Here is an 8,739-nt window from a genome sequence, read left to right as displayed (position 1 = left end):
GTTATGCATTCACTACTTGTGTTGTCACGCTCGTTTTCCTTATATTGCTATGTGTACTTCCGTTGCATTGTTATGCACTTGCACTCTTTTAGTGGCATTGTTATGCACACTTCACTCGCATTGTTATGCTTGTTTTACTCGCATTGTTATGCGTCACACCTAGCTTGCATTGTCATGCACCCCTCGCATTGTTATGCGCATACTTAGGTTGCATTGTCATGCACCCTTCCACTTGCATTGTCATGCACTCTTCACGGGTGTTGTCGCGCATGTTTCACTTGCATTGCTATGTGTCACGACCGAAACCCGCCCCTATGAGTTTAGCATCGTTACCGGCCAGTAATCCGTGGATTACCAAAGGCCTCTGAATAGATTAACAAATAATAAGGGGCTGCGAAAGCAATAATACAAAATAGACAAGGTCCAACGAGCTGTGATGACGTACATGGGACAGAACATTTCAAAACTTACTTATATATATATAAACATGCCAGTCCAGATACATAGTATTCACAAAATATTTACAGAAGTGAACTTCCCAAGATCTGACTATACAGTGCTTACCCAAAGACTAGCATGAAAATAAAAATAGCCCTGGCGTTAGACTTCGGACGGAACCTCCTCGGGAGGCACAACGATTGGCTGACCAAAAATAGTACAAAAGGGCGTCAACTCTGGCCCTAGTCGTGTGCCGGCTCACCTACATACATAATATAAACTGTGAGCGAAAGCCCAGTGAATAATAACAGAGTAAAGGGGTTATATGAATGATGTCCAGCACAAGTTAGAATCCAGCATTTAAATCAGAGCATAATCAGCCTTCAAAACAGAAACAGATTCATATACATTTGCATATTCAGATTTTGCATAAGATCATACGTGGTACACCCATTAGCTATCAGAACAGATTGGTCCAGAGACCCACATACATAGTTGGTACCAACGACCACAAAGGTCAATAACTTGCGCGCAAGTAGCCATGGCATTGTTAACCCCAGGCAAGGGCCACGTGCAGATTGGCCACAATATTGTTACCCCCGGGCGAGGGCCACATGCAGATTGGCCGCGGTATTGTTACCCCCGAGTGAGGGCCACGTGAACTAAGGGTGCCACAAATACTTTTCAGAAGATTGGACATTCATTCATAATTTGCAAGATAGTATTTCAGAAAACAGATCATACAATACCAATCAGAAAATACTTAAGTTAAGCATAACTTTACAGAGTTATTGCTTACAGTGGGCTCGGAGACAAACAGACAGAGCAGATCGATCAGACGGACGTGGCACGTGACCTACACGACACATAACAGATACACACTTGAAACACACGTTCTAATTGTACAAAACTTATTTCGTTGGCTTTTAGTGTGTTTCTAATCTCTTGTCCTTATTATAGAGTCTTAAACATGGCCTAGGAATGCCTAGGATGGAATGAGGATGCAAAGATGCACTTTAAAACACTTTTCAAAACTTTGCTGAAATAGGGGTCCCGCTCAAGCGTGGCCTTATACGCTCGAGCGGACATGCAGACAAAAGGAATCCGCTCGAGCGTGGATTACTCCGCTCGAGCAGACTGTAAGCTACAGTAAAAGTGCTGGATGCAAGAAATTCACGCTCGATGGGCGCTCGATACCCGCTCGAGCCTGAGACACAAGTCCTTGCTCGAGCGTGCATTACCCCGCTCGAGCGGACTGTAAACACAAGCAAAGTACTGGATACACAAAATTCCCGCTCGAGCGTCATTTTACATGCTCGAGCGTACTACATGAACCCAGTATGTACGCTCGAGCGTGGAGTTCCCCACTCGAGTGTGAGTCCAAAATCTGGAATTTCCAGATTCGAATCTCAAGCTCAAAACTCAACTACAATGCATCAAATTCGATCCTTTTGGGCTAATTTTCTGGAAAACACTTGTAAACTCATAATATGACATGTTTCAAAGATCAATTTGAGAAATCAAAGCCCAAAGGTAGTTCAATTAAGCATAATTTTCAAATAAACTTCAAGAACATGAAGAATATGTAACATGCATGAATTTAATCAACCTCAAGGCTTCCAATTTATGCTCCTAAGAGCCAATTCTTTCAAAAACGAGATGAAATCATGGGCTTCAACCAAAATGTAGACATGCATGCAAGAATTTCCATGAAAACAACTTTAAACTCCAAGATATGCACATGCATGCATGATTTAGCTCTAAATTCAACATTTTAAGTCACAACTAGACTTCTATCACTAATATCACCATGAACCATGCTAGAACAACTCAAATACATAAGTGAGAGGATGAGTCTCCTACCTTAAGTCTTGAATTATAGGTGAGGAAGCTCAATTTTGCAAATCTTCTACCAATTCCTCAAGTCTTTAAGCCAAAACTCTTGATGAAGCTAAGTTTTCACTTCTCTCACTCTCCTACGTTTCTTGGTCACAAAATGGCTGAGGAAATGTTATGAAGAGCTCCTAATCAAGATTGGACAAAGTGGCCCACTAAGGGGCAAAAGTGTAATTACGAGCATTCACTAAATCTATGTCTCATCAAGCATTATTTAATCTAATTTAATCGCTCCAAACTGAATTTTAATTAAACCTACTATAAAATTCTATAAATCCTAACTAGCACATTAATCAAGTCGATTTCTGATTCGGACGCCGATAAGGCTTTCAATTCGCAATTTATAGTCAAAGACATGAACATATCATTTTATCACAAACAGATAGAAACACATAAATAATGCAATACACATGTAAATAAATCCCAACTCCTTCCTAAATTACTATTAAGCATAATTAATCATGAATTAGCATTAATCGGAGGTCGGGGTCATTACAGTCTTCCCCCCTTAAAAGAGTTTGGTCCTCCAAACTCAAATTAATTTCTTTCTAAATCAGCATTGGGTCCAATGGAAACAATTTCGAATATCTCTTCATCATGTCTTCCTCGGTTTCCTAAGTTGCATAGGTTCCTCCGTGGTTTTTCCAGTCAACTTTTACTAGTGGTATTCCTTTATTTCTCAGTCTTTTGATCCTCTGATTCACAATCTGGATAGGTCTTTCCTCATAGGTGAAATCATCTTTCAAAAGCCCATGTGTTGGCTCAATGACGTGGAATGGATCTCTCAAATATTCCCGAAGCATCGATATATGAAAAACGTTATGCATATGTTCCATTACTGGAGGTAAGGCTACCCGGTATGATACTGGATTGATCTTTTCGAGAACTTTGTAAGGTCCAACATATCTTGGCGCCAATTTTCCCTTGACACCAAACCGAGTTTGACTCTTCATCGGGGTCACCTTTATGAACACATGGTCCCCAACTTCATATTCCTTATCTCTTCTTCGGACATCGGCATAGCTTTTCTGCCGACTCTGTGCAGTTTTCAGGCGTTGTTGGATCAGTTTCACTTTCTCGGTTGTTTCTTGCACAAGTTCCGGTCCTGACAAAGGTCTATCACCTACTTCAGCCCAACATAGCGGAGATCGACATTGTTTTCCATACAAAGCTTCGTAAAGAGCCATTCCAATGCTCGAATGGTAACTGTTGTTATACACAAATTCGTCTAATGGCAAGTAAGTCTCCCAATTCCCTTGAAAGTCTAACACACACATTCTGAGCATATCCTCCAGAGTTTGGTTCGTTCGTTCAGTTTGGCTATCTGTCTGTGGGTGATAGGCACTGCTCAGTCTCAATTCAGTCCCCAAAGCCTGTTGCAAACTCTGCCAAAATCTCGATACAAACTTTGAGTCCCTGTCAGACACAATAGACACTGGCACTCCATGCAATCTCACAATTTCAGTCATATAGATATTGGCCAATTTATCAGCATTATAAATAGTTTTGACAGGCAGAAAATGGGCAGACTTAGTTAAACGGTCAACTATAACCCAGATAGAGTCCATACCTCGAGAAGAACAAGGCAATCCCACAATGAAGTCCATGGTAATGTGCTCCCATTTTCATTCCGGTATTGGGAGTGGTTGTAGCAAACCAGCGGGTCGTTGATGCTTAGCTTTAACCTATTGGCAATGTAGACATCTAGCCACAAAGTCTGCAATACTCTTTTTCATTCCAGGCCACCAAAAATTCTGTTTCAAATTATGATACATCTTCGTGTTCCCGGATGCATAGCAAACTTACTACTGTGAGCTTCGGTCATAACACGTTTCCTTAAATCATCACAATCGGGTACACAAGGACGGTTCTGAAATTTCAGCACATCATTCTCAAACACAAATCCTGGCCTTGGCTTCGAATTAAATTCCTCTATAATCTTTTTCAAGTGTTCATCTTCACATTGTTTTTGTTTGATCTCATCAAGAATAGCAGGTTAAGCAGAAGTAGCAGATAACGGCCCATCTTGTTCTAGGTCACTTGGCAATTCTTTTCGGTTGGACAACAAACATGACAAACTTGCACCGAATTTTTGGCTCAAGGCATTTGCTACGGTATTAGCCTTTCCTGGATGATACAAGATTTGTAGATCATAATCCTTGATTAACTCTAACCATCGCCTCTGTCTCATATTCAATTCATTTTGGGTGAAGAAGTATTTCAAGCTCTTATGGTCTATCTACACCTTGCAAGTTACCCCATACAAATAGTGGTGCCATATTTTCAGAGCAAACACCACAGCCGCAAATTCAAGGTCATGTGTTGGGTAATTCTTTTCATGAGGTCGAAGTTGTCTAGAAGCATAGGCAATCACCCTTCCGTTTTGCATTAGTACACACCCCAAGCCTTTATAAGAAGCATCACTGTACACTTGAAACCCATCAGTACCATTAGGCAAGGTTAAGATTGGTGCAGTCACTAACCTGGTTTTCAACTCTTGGAAAGCCGCCTCCTTTTGTTCATTCCAGTCAAATGGCACATTTTTCTAAGTTAATTGAGTCAATGGCAGGGCAAGCTTGGAAAAGTCTTTCACAAACCTCCTGTAGTAACCTGCAAGTCCCAGAAAACTTCGGACTTCTGTCACATTTGTTGGTCTAGGCCAATCCACAACGGCTTCAATTTTTTGAGGGTCAACAGAAACTCCATCCTTGTTGATTACATGTCCCAAAAATGCCACACTGTCAAGCCAGAATTCACACTTGGACAATTTAGCATACAATTTCTTTTCTCTCAAAATCTGCAAGGTGGTTCTCAGATGGTTCTCATGTTCTTCCCTGTCTTTAGAATAAACCAAAATGTCATCAATAAATACAACAATGAAATCATCCAGATATGATTTAAACACCCTATTCATTAGGTCCATGAAGGTTGCAGGTGCATTGGTCATCCCAAACGGCATCACTAAAAATTCGTAATGTCTATATCTAGTTCGGAATGCAGTTTTCTCTATGTCCTCAGCTCTAACCTTTAGTTGATGATACCCGGACGTGAGGTCAATTTTGGAAAACACTTGGGCACCCTGAAGTTGATCAAACAGGTCATCTATTTGGGGCAAAGGGTATTTGTTCTTGATAGTCACTTTATTCAGTTCCTGGTAATCTATACACAATCTCAAAGATCCATCATTCTTTTTGACAAACAAGACTGGAGCACCCCAAGGTGAAGTACTCGAACGGATAAATTTTTTGTCTAACAGTTCCTGAAGTTGGGTTTTCAATTCTTTCAGTTCAGAGGTAGACATTCTATAGGGAGTCTTGGAAATAGATTGTGTCCCCAGAAGCACTTCAACAGTGAATTCAATCTCCCTATCAACTAAGTCCCCAGGCAAGTCAGTGGGAAACACATCGGAAAATTCACAAACAACAGGGATTGTTTCTACAGTAGTACTGTCAGATTGTGCAGTCAGTATACAACACAGGTAACCCCTACATCCCTTCCTAAGGAGTTTTACAGCTTTCATAGCCAAAATCAAATACGGGGGAGGAACTACCCCATTCCCAATAAAAGTAAATTCAGGCATACCCGGCGGTCTAAACACAACAGTTTTATTTGCACAGTCAATGGTAGTAGAGTATTTAGTCAACCAGTCCATCTCCAAAATACAATCAAAATGACTAATGTCCAAGGGTAATAAATCCACATATAATACCATATCACCAATCATAATATCACACGCCGGATAAATATGAGTACACATCATAGGATCCCCAGACGGTATGGATACAGATAACACATATGTCATTTGTTCTAGTGGTCTAGTCAATTTTCGAGAGAAAGCATGCGATACAAAGGAATGTTTAGAACTAGAATCTACCAGTACACATGCATTTTGAGAACATACAGAGAGTGTACCTAACACCACAATATAGGTGTTGGGTACGTTGCCAGGCACTAAGGCAAACACTCTTCCTTAAATGTTTCATTGTTTGCATTCCCCCTAACATTGGCCCTTGCATTTGGTCTTGCTGCGGAAACAGACCCGGTGGAACTTGTCATAGGACGGCTAACCTCATTGTATCTCATTGGGCAATCCCTCACCATGTGGCCAGTCTTGCCACAGCGAAAACACGCACCTGATGCTCGAAAACAGGCACCCCTGTGCTTCTTTCCGTAGTTGGGGCAGTTTGGAGTAGATCCGCTACTTTGGCTAGAGCTACAGGAGGATCCTGTATATTGCCTTTTCGAAAACGACCGGCCTTTCTTGAAACTGGGTCCAGTCCTTTTTCCTCTCCATTCTGTTGTTAGTGTTGTAGTTTGTTTCTTAGCTGCTATTGTGGCTTCTGCCATCAATGCCCTGTCAAGTACCTCCACATAAGTAGGTAACTTTAGGACACTCACTCGGTCGAAGATTTCTAGGTCCAGCCCTCCCTCAAACTTCCGTGCTTTCTTGTAATCAGTATCCACCATATGTGGAGCAAAACGTGCCAACTCAGTGAATTTGGCTTCATATTCTGCTACAGCCATTCTTCCCTGTTTAAGTTCTTGGAATTTCGACACTTTTTGATCCCTGAAACATTGGGGAAAGTACTTGTCGTAGAAGATAGCATTAAACTATGCCCATGTCACATTCCCATTGCCATTTCGGATCAATAACCACCACGTGTGGGCTTCATCTTTCAGAGTGTAGGTGGCTAGGAGGACTTTCTGAGTTTCGGTACAAGGGAACACTTCATATAACTTTTCCATTTCAAGTAGCCATGTCTCTGCTTTCAAAGGTTCAATTCCACCATAGAATGTTGGTGGTTTCATTTTCATAAATTTCTGTGTCAGATTGATGATGTTAGCATTATCTACCTCGGCTTGTGCCGGTGGAGGCGGAGGGGGCAAAGGTTGTTGTCTCTGTTGTTGTGTCCAGGCTTCAGTCAATGCTGCCAACATCTGTTCCATTCGGCCCATGCGGGCCTCCGAAGATTCACTTTCACCACTTCCCCTTGCATTGTCCATCTTACTATACAGACATCAAATGATAATAAACACAGGCATAATCTTATTTGTTTCCTTCAAGTTATTTGATTCAAATGTGCATTCAGTTTTCATATTCAGTTGAATTACCACACACCCACACATGCAGATGGAATGCCCTTAACTCTTACTAGGACATCATAAGCTCATACGGACCTGTGTGTGCGGTAGAACACGTGCTTTGATACCACTCTGTCACGACCCAAACCCGCCCCTATGGGTTTAGCACCGTAACCAGCCAGTAATCCGCGGATTACCAAAGGCCTCTGAATAGATTAACAAATAATAAGGGGCTGCGGAAGCAATAATACAAAATAGACAAGGTCCAATGAGCTGTGATGATGTACATGGGACAGAACATTTCAAAACTTACTTATATATATATAAACATGCCATCCAGATACACAGTATTCACAAAATATTTATAGAAGTGAACCTCCCAAGATCTGACTATACAGTGCTTACACAAAGACTGGCATGAAAATAAAAACAGCCCTGGCGTTAGACTTCGGACGGAACCTCCTCGGGAGGCACAACGGTTGGCTGACCAAAACTAGTACAAAAGGGCGTCAACTCTGGCCCTGGTCATGTGCTGGCTCACCTACATACATAATATAAACTGTGAGCGAGAGCCCAGTGAATAATAACAGAGTAAAGGGGTTATATGAATGATGTCCAGCACAAGTTAGAATCCAGCATTTAAATCAGAGCATAATCAGACTTCAAAATAGAAACAGATTTATATACATTTGCATATTCAGATTTTGCATAAGATCATACGTGGTACACCCATTAGCTATCAGAATAGATTGGTCTAGAGTCCCACATACATAGTTAGTACCAATGACCACAAAGGTCCATAACTTGCAAGTAGCCATGGTATTATTACCCCCAGGCAAGGGCCACGTGCAGATTGGCCACGGTATTGTTACTCCCGGGTGAGCGCCACGTGAACTAAGGGTGCCACAAATACTTTTCAGAAGATTGGACATTCATTCATAATTCGTAAGATAGCATTTCAGAAAATAGATCATACAATACCAGTCAAAAAATACTTAAGTTAAACATAACTTTACAGAGTTATTACTCACAGTGGGCTCGGAGACAAACAGACAGAGCAGATCGATCAGACGGACGTGGTACGTGACCTACACGACACATAACAGATACATACTTGAAACACACATTCTAATTGTACAAAACATATTTCGTTGGCTCTTAGTGTGTTTCTAATCTCTTATCCTTATTATAGAGTCTTAAACATTGCCTAGGAATGCCTAGGATGGAATGAGGAAGCAAAAATGCACTTTAAAACGCTTTTCAAAACTTTGCTGAAATAGGGGTCCCGCTTGAGCGTGGCCTTATACGCTCGAGCGGACATGC

The sequence above is a fragment of the Camellia sinensis genome, chromosome 14, assembly GCF_055761805.1.
Source record: "Camellia sinensis isolate YWXY chromosome 14, ASM5576180v1, whole genome shotgun sequence".
NCBI classification, from domain to species: Eukaryota; Viridiplantae; Streptophyta; class Magnoliopsida; order Ericales; family Theaceae; genus Camellia; species Camellia sinensis.
This window is presented reverse-complemented; position numbering follows the sequence as displayed.